Here is an 18,866-nt window from a genome sequence, read left to right as displayed (position 1 = left end):
GAATTAAGAAACCATGTAACCACTTAGCTTAAATATTCTTATGTCTATGTGACACATATTTGTGACTCAATTGATTGAATTATATCGAGAAACCTTAAAATAGTATGACACTTTCAATAGCATGTGTGTAAGTCGACCTCATGGCTTAAGAGTTGGAGACATACCTACCCTGCGATTCACGTAACTTGACAAAAAAGTTGCCTTAATTCGTGCATCCGCTGTATGATGATAGAAACAAGAATCCGACAAATTACAAAAGAAGATTTGTCAAGTTATATGGATGAAACTTTTCACAGGCTGATCTTCAAGGCTTATGTGGGGAACAGGGTCTGATTTCCTGAAGGCAGAGTAATCCGAGCCCATACTCCAGAGGTTTAGTCTAGCTTTACAAAAAACAAACGAATACGTCTTCTATCGTAAGCACTACCAATCACTTTTTCAACATCACCAAAGGTTAACTGGTAGAAAATGCTGCTAGCATTAAGTTTGCCTTTGTAACAATTTACTTTGTGCAATAAATAATTTAATAATAATACGAGAGCCGTCATGCATTCGGTTCGTTTAGAGCAACGAGCAAGAGTGATAGAGTCGTGGTTAGCGCAGCGCTACGATTGTTTATTTTTTTGTAAGCTGGAGTGGCCCCTGAGGTGAGAATTTACAATCCCGAAGCTTTGAAAACTTTGCGGCTTTAATTCCAAGCTGGAGTTTTATTACTACACAGCATTTCGTTGTAGAAATGAGAATTCCAAGCCGTTCGATCGAGTCTCTTGGAGAGGAATAAACTGTAATTGCAAGTAGCGCCAGTAACTTAGTATCAGTGGGATTAAGATAAGTCTAAAACTAACAACTAAATACTATGTGAAAGTTCACATCATAATAAAATTGTGTCTTCTAGTTTTTTCAAAACTGTCATTCTCTTAAATCTCAGAAGTCCTATTCAATATCACAACTTACAAGGATATGATTAAGTAGCCGTAAATATATTATGCCGAGCTTGCCACCACAGCTTTACCCAGTGTTAATGCATAAGAGAAAGCATAGAGACTTGGAGTGGAGAGGCATATGCTCAACAATATTATTTGGCTTAGAAAAAAGGCAGTTTACAAGTGCACATTACGACATAAAAGACTAAAACCATGCGATAAGCCTCAAAATCGTAAGCAGATTACTTCGCAAGCCTCCAATTAGTCCGGGCCGGCCATACACGGCGCTTTTATTGACACACGCGATTTAATTAAAATGGACAGCGCAGACGTCGCGGCGGGGGTGGTGGAAACGCTCATTTACGAGTACAATCTGACATAGTGCTTGAAACTGTGACGGAAAATACTGTAAACCATTATGGAAATTCGAAATGTACATATTTAAAAATGCTTGTGTATGATATGACCCTAACATTACCTCTGTGTCTTTTAATATTTCCGGAAAGTAAAAAAAACTGTATTTTATTTCACTAAATACACATGAAAAGTAATCAAAGATATTAATACACTTTATATCTACTGCTCTTACATGTTCTGTTTATATACGATGTCATCGAACTTTCCAAATACATTATCGCACTGCATTAAAAAGCTACACAGCATTCGACTACATAGAAACGATGTTCTGTATCTACACTGAAGTCTACGGGAGAGTAAAAATCTTGATAAATCTAGTCTACTGCAAGAAACCTCAACAGAATTTTCCACTAATAAAGTTTGAGAACCGCCGTTCCAGAGTGTTTAACGGGCAGACTATTTAAATATTTTACCGTCTATCTGAATGCACACCCCTCCACTTAGGTATACAGCTATACAGCATTCACTTTATTTACTCCAGTCCCCTGGATCTGCATTCAAACCTCGTGGAGTAGATCAATATTGCGAGGAAATACGGGCTGCTGCTCTGGTTTCAGAGATAAAGCAGGGGACAACGCTATGTTGGATGCAATCTGAATCGATAGCGGGTCCTGCACGCTGGAAGGGTTAAATGCGTTTTTTCTTCTTTTTACTGAGAGCATTAATGAAAAACTGGCCAGAGGCTTTTTAGGGGTGTATGCTTTATGGTTTTACTTCCTACCTGTGGTCGAGAGTTCGGGGCCTGTGATTTAATACGAGTCAGTACGAGTGCATTTATTTTAGAAGCTAAAGAGATAACTACGTATCCTTCATGCCCATACATAATATGACCAGTATTTTTTTACAATGGTCAAGATAAATATGGTTATACAGTGATATCCTCCAAGCAAGCTCCAAGCCAATACGGCAACGGCGACATCGATTGGCTGATTTTTTGCAATGCCTACCAAAATAAAATTGTCATCTTTTCTGACGGTCAGTAAAAATTATAACCTATCAAAATCTGTAAATATACCACTATTATTATTGTGCGGTCATGGGACAACACTTAGTGGACTGTATTTAATAGAGTGGCTAGGTGACTTCGGCTAAGGGTATGAGGAATACAGTGCTACAACCAGAGGTAAAGAGAAGGGTCTCCACTAACCTGAGAACCACGCACAATCACGGATAGCAGGCAGCTCCCAGCACAGCATGCGCCACGTGCACACACCGTATGGTGGTATAAGATGCAGTTGCAGCACAAATATTATGCACACACTTAGTTCAAATAGCTAGCTAGCTTCACAGTACACAAATTATGAAGGAAGAAACGTTCTTCAGCAGTTAAGATCAGGGGATCCAGGAGCTCCGCGCGCCACGTGCAAAGGTTGACCGCTCGCATACGAAACTGGTCGCGGCATCGCAGAATTAGCGGAGACAATAATTATCTGTCTACCTCCTTTTTTGAGCAAGGACTCAACATACCCCTCACCGAAATCATTGATGATTTCAAAAGATAGAAAAAATAATAAATAAACTCTACAAGGCTGAATTACTAACTCTATAAGTAAATTGTGCTTGTAGAGACTAATTTAGAAGTCTTTATTAAATATATACTAAACAGATTACATGAAAATACATAAGACCTAACGTAGACCTAGGATTAAAGAAATATCTACATGTAAATTAATTTGCATAAGGTAAAGGGCACACTTTATTTACTGGTCTTTTAAGAAGACCACGTTGTGTTCTTAGTGTTATAACACGAACTACATTGTCAACACCTGGATGAATCTGTTCAACTCTACCCAAGGGCCATTGAAGAGGTCGAGTTTGATGAGATTTAATAAGAACTAAATTTCCAACCTTTAAATTAGATGTAGGTGAAAACCATTTCACTCTCTGCTGCAGAGTGTGAAGGTAGTCATTTGTCCATCTCTTCCAAAAAGACTGAGATGCCTTCTGAACGGCTTGCCAACGTGACAATCTGTTGAGAGGCTCGTCTGTGAGATCATACTCAGGGGGAGCTAATAAGCTCTGGCCAATAAGGAAATGTCCTGCAGTCAGAACTTCAAACTCATTCGGGTTATCGGGACAAAGCGGGCGTGAGTTCATCACGGCTTCTACTTTACAAAACAACGTAGAAAGCTCTTCAAAAGTTAGTGAACGTTCACCAACCGATCTATAAAGATGATGTTTTGCAGATTTTATACCTGCCTCCCATAATCCACCCATAGAAGGGGCACTTGGAGGGTTGAATTTCCAATCTATGTTTCGTGATGATAATTCATTGAAAATTTCATCTTTATTATTCCTCTTTTGAAAGAAAGACTGTACATCTTTCAAATGTTTTCCAGCTGCAATGAAGTTAGTTCCGCAGTCAGTATAAAGACAACTGAAAAGGCCTCTGCGACTAACGCAGCGATCTAAAGATGCGAGGAAACATTCACAAGATAAACTTGTCAACACTTCAAGGTGTACAGCCTTCGTAGAAAAGCATATAAATAAGCATAGATATGCCTTATACACCTTAGCATTCCGACGTAGGCTTTCTTTTACAAGAAACGGCCCACCAATATCACAGCCAACGTGACTGAATACCTTATTCGCCTTCACCCGTGATGCGGGTAACATGCCCATCGAGGGCTGAACATGAATAGGTCGAAATTTAAAACAATTGGAACATTTGGATAAAACTGATCTGATAACATTACGAGCATTTATTATCCAATATGTTTTATTTAGAATGCCTTGCAGAGTGCGAGGACCTGTGTGCAAGTAGGTTTTGTGAAAATGTTGTATAATCAAGTTGGTAACATGACACTTCTTTGGAAGCAATGCAGGGTGCTTCGCTGAATAGGGAAGGTCAGACTCCGAGATCCTACCCCCCACCCTGAGGAGACCATGGGTGTCTATGAAGGGTGAAAGTTTACGTAGTGAGGCTACGTAACTACTACCTTTTAATGCCTTTAACTCAGCTGAAAAGTGATTAGCTTGAATACAAAGAACAATTACGTCATGACTTTGATTCAATTCGGAAGTTGTCAGTGGTCCGATGTTACGATCAGATTTGTTTTTACACCTCAAATTATTTTTAAATCGAATGCACCATGCAAGGGTGCGTTGCAATTTTTTAAAAGATGAAAATTCATTAAATTTAACTTCAAGTTCATTTGTAAAATTCACGTCAGTTGAGTTAAAATTAAAGGTGTCATTGTTTGACTTTAATTCTGGAATTTGTGAGTCATCCTTTATAAAAAAGGTACTTATAGGCCACTGTTCAGGCGGGCTATATAACCAGGTAGGTCCATGAAACCAATTATCTTCCACAGTTACGAACTGTGAGGGCAATGACCCGCGCGAGCAGATATCAGCTGCATTATTTTCGCTATTTATGTGAAACCAACAGTTTGGTGGTAATGTTTCCACTATTTGTCCCACACGATTAGCTATAAACGTTTTAAGTTTATACGGTGGTGTTTGTAGCCATGATAATACTATACTTGAATCGCTTAAAGCAATAATAGGCAAGTTAGTATTGCAATTTGGCAGTTGCTTTAGGTATTGGAGTACGGACTCCACTAACCCGGCCAGTAGGACGGCAGCGAGCAGCTCAAGTCGCGGTATGGACGTTGGTTTTATCGGCGCGACCTTAGTCTTACTGGTCATCAATCGAACCTTAACATTACCATCACCATCTACGCTGTATAAATATATACAAGCGGCATAGCCTCGTGATGACGCATCACAAAAGGCGATCAGTTTAACATCATCATATTTAGGTATTAACATGTGACGTTCAATGCGCAAGTCTGATAGGCACGGCAAATCAGATATAAATTTAGACCATTTGTCATTAATTTCGGGTGGAAGTTTATCGTCCCAGCATAGGTTAATCTTCCACAAGTCTTGCATAATGCATTTAGCGAGAAATGTACACGGCGAAATGAATCCTATAGGATCAAAAATACTCGCTAAAAGCTTTAGCACTGAGCGTTTTGTTGAACAATCACTCGTAAAATTATAGTTAAAGGAAAAAGTATCACTTGTAGGTAGCCAAGTCAAGCCTAAAACTTTTAATGATGATGATAACGTATCATCTTCGAAGTTGATTGCAGATCGTAGTTCAGTTTGCATTCGAGTAAGTAACTCGGGGCAGTTACTAGCCCATTTACGAAGGTCGAAGCCACCACATTTTAGAAGTGACATTAACTCATCTTGCAAGGCGCAGGCTTCGTCAAATGATGAACATGACCAAAGTAAATCATCTACAAAGAATCCTTGGCGGAGGACGCGTGCCGCATTAGGATACTTAGACTCCTCGTCTTGCGCCAGCTGATGCAACGTGCGAACAGCTATATAGGGTGCACTACGAAGTCCATAAGTATTTGTTTTCAACTCATACAACCGGACTGGTTCGTCGGGTGACTCGCGCCATAATATGTGTTGATATTTACGATCTTCGGGAGCGATCTGTACGCACCTATACATCTTAGATATATCGGCCGAAAAACAAATTTCATGTAAACGAAAATTCGTTATAATTTCAGCTATGTCGCGGTGTAATTTCGGCCCAGTCAGTAATGAGTCATTCAAGGACACGCCAGAGCTCGTTTTCTGGCTTCCATCAAAAACTGTACGTAAGGGCGTAGAGGTACTTGATGGGCGCAGCACACAATGATGCGGAATTACATACTGAGAAGGCTCAGTACCTTTGTATAACTCCATATGATCTAGGAGCTCATACTCCTTCATAAAGTTGGAGTAGGCCTCCTTTAAGTCAGTGGACTTAGCTAGCCGACGCTCGATATGTGTGAGACGTTTAAAGGCCACGTCATAAGACTCACCTAACGACTCGCGGTCTGGTCGTAATAAGATCGGTGACACATACCGACCATTTTCGTCACGATAATGATTTTTACTATATATGTCTTCAGCAATCTGCTCTTCAGGACTTAATTGAACACTGCACGGCAATGATTCAATCTCCCAAAAACGTTTGAGGGTGTCATTGATAACGTTATCTTCAATTGTGTACGACACAAAATGACACAATGACGTTGTGGACGCCACAACATTTGCCTCTGAGGGCTGTAAGTCTTGCACGGCAAGTTTACCAGTGATTACGTAACCAAACACGCTGTCTAAGGCGGCTGGCAAGTCATGATTTAAAACATATTTACCTCCGTTATATATGTACGGAAATATGTCACTGCCTAAAATAATATCAATTGGGGAACGGTTATAAAATGTTGGATCGGCCAACATTAGGTGTTTATATTTATCAACAATGTTGCTAGGAATTTGTACAGTCGGCAATTCCGAAGTTAGTTTAGGTAATACAACAGCGTTGATATTAAAACTCGGACTATCACAGTGTCGTGGTATAATATCACACGATATCATTCCGTGGTTATTGACGCTCTCCCCGGCTAATCCATAAATATTAAATGGACATTTTGTTTGCGGCAGCCCTAAACGTTGCATACATGCACTTGAAATAAAGTTAGATTGCGCGCCCGAGTCAATTAATACTCTGCATAACTGGTAATTGTTAAACGCATCCTTGACCTTGATAACAGCTGTTCCTAGCACGACACTACTTATTCTCGATTCAGCATGGTGATTGATCGAGCCTATGTTATTCTCGCTATTTTGCTCCACAACAGAAGTAAGCGTTTGAACCGGTTTGTTATCAGTGCATTCCGTATGAAGCAGGGAATTATGAGGTCGTTGGCAAATAAAACATTTGAAATCACTTTTACACTCGCTTTGTAAATGAGTAGTTTTTAGGCAGTTCTGGCATAACTTTAGTGTGTTAGCACGGCTAACACGCTGCATCGGAGTGAGTTTACGAAACTCATCGCAACGGAAAATCATATGATTGTCACCACAATGTGCACAGAGGCCTTTTGCGCGAGTGGCAGAGTGATTAACTCGTTTATAAGAGCTATTATTGTTTGGCAAGTTACTTGACTTGTTATCAAAGGTACGCGGCAACCTTTTTTGTTGATTATTATTATTGGCATTGTTTAGGTTTGTAGCAGAGCCAGAATACGATGCCGAATGGTCAAGCACCTTAATTTGGTTTTGAACAAATGAACTAAGTTCAGTAAACAACGGAATTGATTTTTGATCCAGATTTTGTTCGAATAACTTCCGAGTTTGCGGGTCTAATGCCCTTAGCGCGATGTGACATAGTATGTAACTACTTAAGTTCTCAATATTTAATGCTTGAATAGCCTTATAGGAATGTTCAAAGTTCTCAATGAATAAATTTAAATTAGCGGAACTTTCCTTACCCAGGGGGGTAAAATTTAGCATTTTATCTAGGTATCTACCAATGAGCAAACGTTGATCTTGGTATTTATCAACTAGGCATTTCCACACCAGTGGATAATTAAGCGCAGTGACTGGAATTGTCTTAGCAATGTTTAATGCTGGACCTTTTAAACAGCTTAAAAGGTAGTGGAATTTATCTATCGCAGGTATGCACTCCTGATTGTGAACAAGCGAACAAAAGGTTTCATAAAATGTACTGAAATTTTCAATATTTCCGTCAAACACAAAGAGTTCTAGCTTAGGAAGTCTAGGCCGAGATTCCACGGAGGTCGACGAACTTTCCTTCGTAGGTACTTCGTCTTTAGGTTGCAATTTCAATATCGACAACTTTACGCGATAATACAGTTCGTCAAAACTGTTTAACTCGCGAGACGAAAATGAAACGGTAGGGTCAGATTCCCTTTCTAATTCGAATATATCAAAGGTGATATCTTTAAATGAATTACGCAACGATTCAATTTCGGACGCTCGTAACATAAAGTATGTTTGACTGTCATGATCGCTTAATGAGCTTGATAAATCAAATATTTGTTGCATTTGTTCGTAAGTTCTTTCCTTTTTAGCAATTAATTTAGACAACTCCTTAGAAGAGGTTGTGTCCTTAAACTCATCATCGCCCTGTTTATGATTCTTGGATCGGGTCGCCATATTGAAAGTTGAACGTAGATACTTCTAGAACACTTATGCAAATTAATTTTAGACAAATTATTAATTTTGTACGACAAAACTAATATTATTTATAAAGTACTTGTATACCAGTGGATATACTTAACACAATAGGTTGTATTTATATCTAGGTAGTTAAGAGGTTAACTACAATACCTAACGTAGGTATGGGGAATATCTACTACGCCTACTTGTACGACAAATAGAATAGATATTTGGTACTTAGATAATTATGTGATAAATACTGGTAGCTAACTATTATTTAATTAAAGTAGGTAACCTAAATCAGGTTCGACGGACCAAAACTTTATGTGCGGTCATGGGACAACACTTAGTGGACTGTATTTAATAGAGTGGCTAGGTGACTTCGGCTAAGGGTATGAGGAATACAGTGCTACAACCAGAGGTAAAGAGAAGGGTCTCCACTAACCTGAGAACCACGCACAATCACGGATAGCAGGCAGCTCCCAGCACAGCATGCGCCACGTGCACACACCGTATGGTGGTATAAGATGCAGTTGCAGCACAAATATTATGCACACACTTAGTTCAAATAGCTAGCTAGCTTCACAGTACACAAATTATGAAGGAAGAAACGTTCTTCAGCAGTTAAGATCAGGGGATCCAGGAGCTCCGCGCGCCACGTGCAAAGGTTGACCGCTCGCATACGAAACTGGTCGCGGCATCGCAGAATTAGCGGAGACAATAATTATCTGTCTACCTCCTTTTTTGAGCAAGGACTCAACAATTATTATTATTATTATTTTGGTTTCTGAATTATGTCAGCTCGGTTTCTTCTATAAGAACCGGTGATTGATGATGCACACGGGCCTAGGCCAAGTGAGCATCATTTTCTAAAGTTGTAGATGTTTGTCTTTGAGATGGCTGGTCGGTTTGCAAGAACTTGCGAACAATTCTGCATGTATTCAATATGGCTGCTTTTTGTAAGATGGTGTAGGTATGTGTAGGAAGATCTAAAGCTTTCAATGATTGGTCTAACTGTTTCGGTATGACTCCTGTTGTTGATAATACTATGGGTACTATAGACGCTGATTTTAAACGCCATTATTATTATTATTATTACGTCTACAAATGCATGATTTTTTACCAAATGAATGCAATTTATTATTACTTATGAACAGTAGAAGTAAACTATTGCAGCCTCATTTAACTTATTCACCCTGTTAAACATAAAATAATAATTTTAAAAAAATTAAAAACCGACTTCAAAAAACCACTAAAACGTAAGAAATAATTTAAGGTTTAGACCAATCCTAGGTCACAGTATAAATATACCTAAGCAGGTACTGTTCTTTTTTGATGTTGGTGCAGTGACAAAGTAGTTAATCTGAAGAAATATGGCACCAACTTCAAAAAAGAACAGTACCTGCTTAGGTATATTTATACTGTGACCTAGGATTGGTCTAAACCTTAAATTATTTCTTACGTTTTAGTGGTTTTTTGAAGTCGGTTTTTAATTTTTTTAAAATTATTATTTTATTTTGTTATTTTTAGTTTATTTGCAATAATTATCAATCAAAAGTAAGATGCAAATGATACCAATATGTCCTACTCGTTAATACGAATCATTCGAGCCCAAACACGAGGTAGTTGCTATATACCGTTGAGGAGTTCCCTTGACTGCCTTCCGTTTCCATCATCAGATCAGCTCAAGGTCACCATCATATCTTTTTGTTATAATAACAATATTTACGTTATAAATTTCATAAGAATCGGTTGATAAGTGCCCAAAATGGAAATTTATACCCCTGTTTTTACCCCTTTACCCACCCTTGGGGGTGGAATAAAATTCTGAAAAAAAAATGGGACCACCCCTGAGCTCAAGCCAATACATCAAAAAAAGAATTTTCAAAATCGGTCCATAAATGGCTGAGTAATCGATGAACATACATAAAAAAAAAAAAAAAACATACATACAGACGAATTGAGAACCTCCTCCTTTTTCGAAGTCGGTTAAAAATTACTCGACAAGCCACTTAGCCGCTAAAATATAACAAATCAACCACATCAAAACAAGGCAATTTTCCGACAAATCCCTATTCTATTGTACAAAGGCGGAGTGTTCACGGTGGAAAATTACATTTATTCAAATCCAATATCAGCACCTCCCGTTGGTATGTACGGTGTTGCCAGCGGAGGGCAAATTGCTTTAGTTATAAAATGTGATAAAGATGTTTCAAGTGGCTGTGGTGGTGCTGTTCTGTAATTCTCAGGGGTTAGTAGAATGCATCTTATACACTCGCAAGCAATGAAAATGTTCCACCTGCCGTCCCTGCGGTGTATTTTAAGATAGGTACTTTATGCTCCGGAACGTTCCATATAATGTCACTGGAACTTTTTCATTGCCCGTGAGTGTATTTTGTAATATATCTGGGCCATACCTGGGACATATTATGCGCAACAGTAAATACGGTTTATTGCAACTTCTCCTACAAGGGAAAATTCAAGGCCGTCGAAGACCCGGTCGAAAAAGAACATCTTGGGTCCAAAATCTGAAAGACTGGTACAACACCGACACCACATCCTTGTTCCGAGCAGCAGTCTCGAAGGAAAGAATAAGCCAGATGATTGACGACCTCCGATAGGAGATGGTACCCAAAGAAGAAGAAGATAGGGCCCATAGGAATTACACGGAAAAATGTGTTCCTGCCATTATACTCATAGCAGAGTACCTAACGCCACGTATTGCTACATATGATTCTTTATTCTTAGTGGTACGGAGCTTTGAACAGAATATAATAATATGTACCTATTATATTTATCTAAATCGTTTCTTTACTTTTTCTTATTATATTTGGTAGGTATATTGTAAATAATAATGGGTTTATGGTCTGAAATAAAGATTATTTATTTATTATTATTTATCTATTCAAAACATAATATGAGCTTATTTGTCAAAGGTATTATCAGGATTTTTCAGGATACTCTTCTTTTCTCCACGATATATTTTTGCCGTATAAACCGATATTTTCCCCAGTATTTACTGCTGGTGGCGTCCGGTGTTGCACTTTGCATTACACAGCACCCGACACGGCGATAAACCTAGCTCGCTTTGAGCTTTGTGTAACATTTTTTTTTCTAAAACTGCACACCAGTTTTTCTTGGGGAATTCTGGAAAATACTGGACCGTGAGGACTATAGAGTTCGCTATTTATCAACGATGCATATATACAACGATATGTCGGAAAACTAAATTTATTACAAAAAAATAATTATGTATATTTAAGTTTGCGTTTTAGCTTTAAAACGTATGGTTCGATTCTAAGGCATTTATTATTGAAGAGTGGTCCTTTGATGCATACTATGTATTGTTGTCTTATTCATCCAACTTTGACGCTTTTTTACGAGGCCATAATTAGCAGGGATTCGATTTTCTATACCGATTCATATTCCACAAAATGTGCTACTATTCAGGCTAATTGCTATTCAAGAATTCATATCATGCCCAACTTTATGCTACCATTTAAGTAAAACAGGCGTACTTTACTTAATACGTACAAGTTTTGAGCACGAGCTTTCGAGTCGACTTCTATGTAATTTATAAGTGCACCAAAACATGCTTGGCTCCAGCACGAATAATTTGTTAGTACAAGTTAATTAGTTGGAATATATCGTTTCCTTACATAATGTTGTATAGTTTAGAATAGTTTAGATTGTATACCTACTTAGCTTAGCTTTCCTCAAATGATGTACAAATAAAGTACCTATAAATTACGGTGAAAAGATTTTTCTTTCACTAAATATTTTAGTTTTGGTACCGGCTGGAAAACTTAAAAAGCCATACAAAATAACCCGTAACTAAAATCATCATTGCACAGAACTTTATCCAGATTTTTTCCGTTCACAGAACGACTTTAAACATGCTCAAGTAGCGGACATGTACAAAGCGAATTTCACAGACGGAATGTAAAAGCTCAAAGAATTTTCATTATAAAAGTCATGTCACTCATTCCTGGTGTTGCCAGCGCGAGGGCAAGGGGCAACCCTACAGATACGGCTTGGTATGTTAGCGTGATAATAATAGTAATTCCAAAGCACCAAAATTAAATTTAGGGCTGTCAAAACTCACATCGCACAACATAAAAAAATTAGAATCGGTAATTTATGTCTAAATGTTCCTGTAAATTCGGCTCGGTCGGTTGCCTGTATTTAGTGTTAGAATGACTACATTACCAAATTTTCTTTAAAGGTGGTAACAATGCACGGCAAGCTTACCTGAAACAATGATATAACACTATAATTAATATTACATAATTATTATATGGACGCCAAACAGCACCTACATAAGATTTAATCATTCATTGCAAACCATATTAACAATCGTGAAAGTTTGAGTATGGTTACGTAGTAAATGTTTAATCTTTGTGTTTGTTACACTTGCAAATAAAACAGCTAAACCGATTGTAGGAAGCGGACGCCTATAGGCTACTCTTTTTGGGAGCACGAGCACACCTTTGAAGGCGAAGCGAAGCTTGTGACACCATAACTGTACCTCAGAGGTAGACTTTTCATAACTCAAGTTTTTCAGAGTTTTTTTAAACTTGTATTTTGAAAATAAATTGCTACCATGTCTCTCGCACATTTCCGTTATTGACAGAGAGTGAGATGGGTCATTGTTAAGACCAATAGCAACGCAGTAAAACAATTTAAGAGTATAGCTTGCAAAAACGCAAAGTCTTGGTTCTCCACAGCACGCAGCCGCTGGCATCGCGTGCCACGCGTCATTCCCGCAGACATGTTGAATGGGGACGCGACTCCACCTGTCCAGGGCTAATGGGGGAATAATAAATAGCTGGCCTATTATACAGGAACCGTGTTGCCACTTGCCAGGTTACTGGTAGGCGAGCGAGGCAGTCGTTAAACTAACTCATAATTATATGATTATTATTATTAAGACAACAACAAAAGCGCATTTTAGTTACAAAACCTTTACCAAAAACAATACCCGAAGGTTGCTTTTGAGTACCTTTAACTGAGTTTAAAGTTCTGCTTACAGCTTGACATCTACTGATATAAACCGAAAATTCTTCTTACACAAGCCGCCATGAACCCGACAATTAGGACCCGCAAGAATCTCTAATCACCGACGCAGAGACGGCACTTCTAATACCGCGATAGCATCACGACTATGAGCAGTAAAAGTGTCCGTAATCGCTGCGTTTACCCTACGTAAAGACAAACAGATGCTAAACGTGACTATTCCAGCACCAACCTAACCCTTACGCCACGCGTATTAAGGACTTCAACCCAGTTGAAGATGTTCATCTGATCCTTTGTGCTATTATAGCCTCCATTACATCAGAATAGCAGGCTGACAAATTACACCCCCTCTGACGTGGTAATCTTGGTTCAGGAGAATCAGAGAACAGACGAGTAAGCGATACGAATGTTTAGTATTCTAGTTGGATTCTAATCTGTTACAAAAGCATGGTGGGTTTATCTTCACGGAACCACATTGAAAAGGAACAAATTATAAAGGACCTTTTTCACACACTCGCGATCAATTTAAATGTCAGTGACGTATGGAACGGCAATGGAATATGGAACTTTTAAATTTTAAATTTAGCGATGTCAAAACCTTAATTTCTTTGTTTAAAATTCGACTCTATGATTGTTTCCGTAAATGTCATTTTATGCTAGCATTTTTTTTAGTTTGACAGCGTTAAAATTAGAATTTCTGTCTTCAGAATCAACATGAGCAATGAAAAATTTCCACTCACTACGTAAGTGCAATGTCACTGCAACTTTTCATTGCTCGAAGAGTTCTTGTTTTACAGCCTGTTTTATTATAACACCTCATGTAATTTATCCTATAACACAGATCTATCATAGTTTCATACAAACACGTAGGTATAAATTCACCTCAAATGAACATAGATGTCGCTGTAAGCCAATCTGCAATTCGGACGCCTCGCGCTTGAAGAATTCAATTTTAGCTGACAATTCCACTAACGGGGCTCTACTCCGAAACACAGGTTTGAATCTCGTATCTATTGCAAAGGAAATAAGGATTGAAGTGAAGGTCGGACAGAACGTGGAAGCATTCGTCTACTGAATGTCTCGGTGGATTGTCAAATATTTAAAGTTGCAATCAATTTTAAATCGACGCGCCCACTGGTATGTCGGAGTGTTTGTTTTTATTTTCACGTATTTTTTGGATTATTTTTGATTTCCGGTTGAATTACAGTTTTTGTTTGGACTACAACTAAGAATTTAATGTTAGTATTTTTTGTGTTTTATATGTTTTCACCGACCTGAAGTTACTCCTGTAGGTATAAAGAATGTTGCAAGTGTAACTCAGCTCGTCATTCATAACAACTATGGCCATTCGCCTTTTAGAAAAAAATTTCTATTAACCATTAGTAAAGTCAAGTGACTTGACGTAACCAACAAACATTATAAAAATAAGCAAAAAAAAAAATTTTTATGCTATAGAACGAAAAGTTAAGTACCTGAGAAAGAGTACAGACCTGATTCAATCTCTTTCGTTTGATTCATACTTACGAGCACTCTGTATTTGACGGCTAGAGCGAGTCAACAGATAACGGTTCGTTCAATGAAAGTTTCCCGAACAGGCGACTGACGGAAAACTTATTCAGACAACTTTTATTGGAACTGCAGAAAAAAATTCAACAGCTTGATTTACCGCTAAAATAAAGAAGTAAAAGTAGCTTAAAATCGAAGTAGAATTGTCTTTTGATAGAGCACTGTCTGAGGCGTAGTATGTAACTAAATAGCCTTAAAAGGTTTTTTGTTGCAGAGTCTAGCATGAAAGGCGGCATAATACATATGTTATTTTAATGTATAAGCTGTTATAAGGCATTCATTCTAAACAGCTTCTATACTACGAATTAAGAAAATTTACGAAAATATAATTGTTTCTTATTTTAAAAAACGTCGTTGTTACCAACAATGTTGATGTTTCAAAAGTCACAGAACGAAAGTTAGCTAGAATCATCTCTCAAGACATCCCCTTTTGGTTTTGTATACCTTTTCTGCAACACCCTGCATATTGCTTATAGTATCAACAAAGTACCTAAACCCCTACAACAATTTTCGACAAGGGCTGTGAAAATATGTCCTGCCCTGTTGGATATTCCGGACAAAATTATATTAGATACGGTCAATCTTATTACAGTGAACACGTGTGAGTGAGGTGGCTATTTATTTGTAAGTATACAAATAAAACGATCAATCCTTACTAAACTTACTGTACAATATACATGTACAACTACTGCTATTGATGTCGATTCTAAAGAAACAAAATACCGCTATTGTTTATTTAAAAAGTATTTTTTAATTATTAATAAAACATTACATAAAATATTAGTCACCGCTTATTTCAATGTACAACAACAGATAATAGGATAATGCTTTGATATTAGATAATGTTTTTTACAAAAATCTGCCAAAACATACGTATACAGAAGAATTTAGAACCTCCTCCTTTTTCTGAAGTCGATTGTAAAATAGAAAGCACCGACAGAATTCTAAAGACAGAGCTGTTGTATCCAGAAATATAAAATTGGCAAAGGATCAATTTATTCTTAGTGCTTCAATTGGTCTCCGAACAGAATGACAATAGACGTGAATCACAGCAACTGCTGCCACTTACGATACCTATTTATAATGTGAGCGAAACGAGAGAGTAATAAAAGTAATAACATAGGCTAAATTTAGCCACTAAATGCTTTATTTATTTATTTTACGAACATAAATAGAATATGAAATAACTACAAGTAGGTATTTAGTGTTTGTGTATTCCGCATAAAGCTATAGGTACTTATAAGAAAAGTTTGCCATCAGACTTTAGAAACAGAAGTGCACCTAGTGCATACCAACCTATACACTGTGACATGGGATTAAGATCTAGATTGCCTAGTCAACGGGGATATAGTTCAGAATCAGAACCTTCAGGGGAAAGTTCGTGCAATCTGTTGTACTTAATTCTTCTTCAAAGTTTGCAATCCTCCGTCGCTCCGGTCCGCTAAGAAAAAGGTGATATAAAGGTTAGATCAACTTATCAACCATTATGAAATTTTATTGTTGCATCTGGAATATTAAACTTTTTTTGGATAAGACTGTGTTTATCAAATTGTGATAAATATAATAGATTTGTAACTTCGTAGAATCAAACGGTGTACTTATACGTATTAATCGTTATATTTTCGACATTTAGTTACATCACACAATCTTTCCGTCTTTCAGACGACGCAAACAGTCTGAACATGAACACTATCGGAATATCGGCGACATCATTATCATGAGGTTCGATATAAATCGATACCTCCACAGGGCGGCACTCTGGCACCCCTTTTATTATGATGGACCGCCGTCTAATGATGTGGAATTTTCACGGTTAGCGACACTTGGAGGTGGCATTTTTTGTGGAAATTGCCTTTAAAAAGGCGAGTAAATTGTGTCTTGTTAGCCTAAAATTAAAAAAAAATTGAAAGATTACACGTAACGATATTATCATCCTGATATCTCGGCATATTAAAGTACCAAACGCACACATTAACCCCCTTATATATTTATAGAGAAGTTACAGAACGTTTTAACTAATAAACTGTTTTGTCCCTCTCTGACAAAGAACGATTTGTTTATTAGTTAAAACGCCTTGTAACTTTTCTAGGAATAAGGGGGTAAAACTTTATCTTACGCGATATAACAAAAATTTAATAAAAAACCGGCCAAGTGCGAGTCGGGCTCGCGCACAAAGGGTTCCGTAGCAGCAAAATTACAGTTAAATCAACCTATCTCAAAAACTATAAGAGATACTTTGATCAAACCAAAAATCGTCGAAAGAGTTAATTAGCATGCATCACCTCTATTTTTTTTAGAATTTTATACCCCGTAGTTATAAAAATAGAGGGGGGGGACATACTTTTTACGACTTTGAGAGCTGATATCTCAAAAACCGTTCACATTAAGAAAAATGTTTTTTAGAAAACTTTATATCATTTTAAAAGACCTTTCCATTGATACCCCACACGGGTATGTACATCGAAAAAAAAAATTTCATCCCTCAGTTACATGTATGGGGGGCCCCACCCCCAATTCTTTTTTTTACTATTTAGTGTCATATTTTTGTAGCGGTTCATACAACACATATTCCCATCAAATTTCATCACTGTAGTACTTATAGTTTCCGAGTAAATCGGCTGTGACAGACGGACAGACGGACAGACGGACATGACGAAACTATAAGGGTTCCGTTTTTGCCATTTTGGCTACGGAACCCTAAAAAGGACATATGTGGAAGCAGTAAAATTAGATGACGTGATACTAATCTGTAATGGGCGAATCAAATTAAATAACACCAAAACCCATTGAACAAGCATGCGATATGATTTATTATTTTTATAACTGGACTATTATATTGCGCACGAGTGGTTAATGGAACTGCGTGCATTTATATCAATAACTGAGTCGGTTAGGGGGATGCATTTGACCAAGGGTGGTAAAATGTTGTACTTATACAAACAACCATGGGAATATAAGATCTATGTCTTCGTGATAAGAGTTATGATTCCGACGTGGGAATGTAGGCAAACTAAACAAGGGTGTTATGAGTGGGGTGGCTAGGTGTTTTACGTTTTATTTGATTAATCCTGTGTGGGTGTGATGTTGTTGTGAATTATAATAAGGATAGGTTTATATAAAAATGCAAGTCTTCATCCAAAATGCATCCTTTCCCATATATTTTCTTCGCAAAAATAGACAGATTGTTTTGGATTCAAGCGAACTAAGTTTTCACTGAATGAAAATTCAAATATTCCTGAACGAGCTACCGTATCGTGCGTTTCATTCATTACAGTAACCCCAATATTTGCCGCTCTATCGCCATCGGTCGGGTAAAGTTACTTCCATTTTTGTGGGTGCACAAAAATCACGACCCCTTTTATAAGCTTCGTAAAAACTAATATCCTTCGTTATATTCTCCAGAAGGCTACATATTACACCATTTTCGTCGTTTAACTATGAATATACTGAAATAAACGACTACTGAAAGAAGGAATGTTTAAATGCTATACGAACAAAAGTTTTTTAACTTTGCGACCCATCTTCCTAAGTTGTCTCAGGCCATCCAGTCTAGAGCACGTCTACACCATCTGTTGTTCCAGAAAGGTTTCTGTTGTAAATAACAAAGCAATTCCAATGTTGAAGTTGCGGTATGCAAAGGGAGTTCCTTATTATGATCAATGACAAATCAACGCATCTCATTAACAGCCACAGTGATTAACGGGATAACGGGCTTGTAACGTCTGAAAACTATAAAAAACGTGTCACAACATAACAATTTTAATCTCTAATTTACAACACACTCATCACGTGTTCCCAAACGATTCATTGTAAACTACTAAAAGCCATTGAGAACACTTAGCTCCCCTTGATAGGCTGTATTTAGACTAATGTTATGAAAACACTCAACCCTTTTTGGTTCTTGTTTAAAAAGAACGCACATCAGCTGGCTGGCATAGATAATTATGAAGAATGGTGGGCCTAGAGCGT

At 37.6% G+C, this 18,866-nt stretch overlaps 1 long non-coding RNA gene across 1 annotated transcript in view; it reads right to left on the bottom strand.

The window, feature by feature from the left end:
* Window positions 1-12,161: 12,161 nt before the first annotated feature.
* LOC105388642 overlaps window positions 12,162-18,866 on the bottom strand; it is a 37,258-nt gene continuing 30,553 nt past the window's right edge. The window contains exon 3 of the long non-coding RNA XR_005253978.2: window positions 12,162-12,566. This is a non-coding gene — a long non-coding RNA (uncharacterized LOC105388642). The remainder of the gene's footprint in view (window positions 12,567-18,866) is intronic.

The sequence above is a fragment of the Plutella xylostella genome, chromosome 20, assembly GCF_932276165.1.
Source record: "Plutella xylostella chromosome 20, ilPluXylo3.1, whole genome shotgun sequence".
NCBI lineage: Eukaryota > Metazoa > Arthropoda > Insecta > Lepidoptera > Plutellidae > Plutella > Plutella xylostella.
The sequence above is the reverse complement of the archived record's forward strand: the minus strand, read 5'-3'. Positions and strand labels throughout refer to the sequence as shown.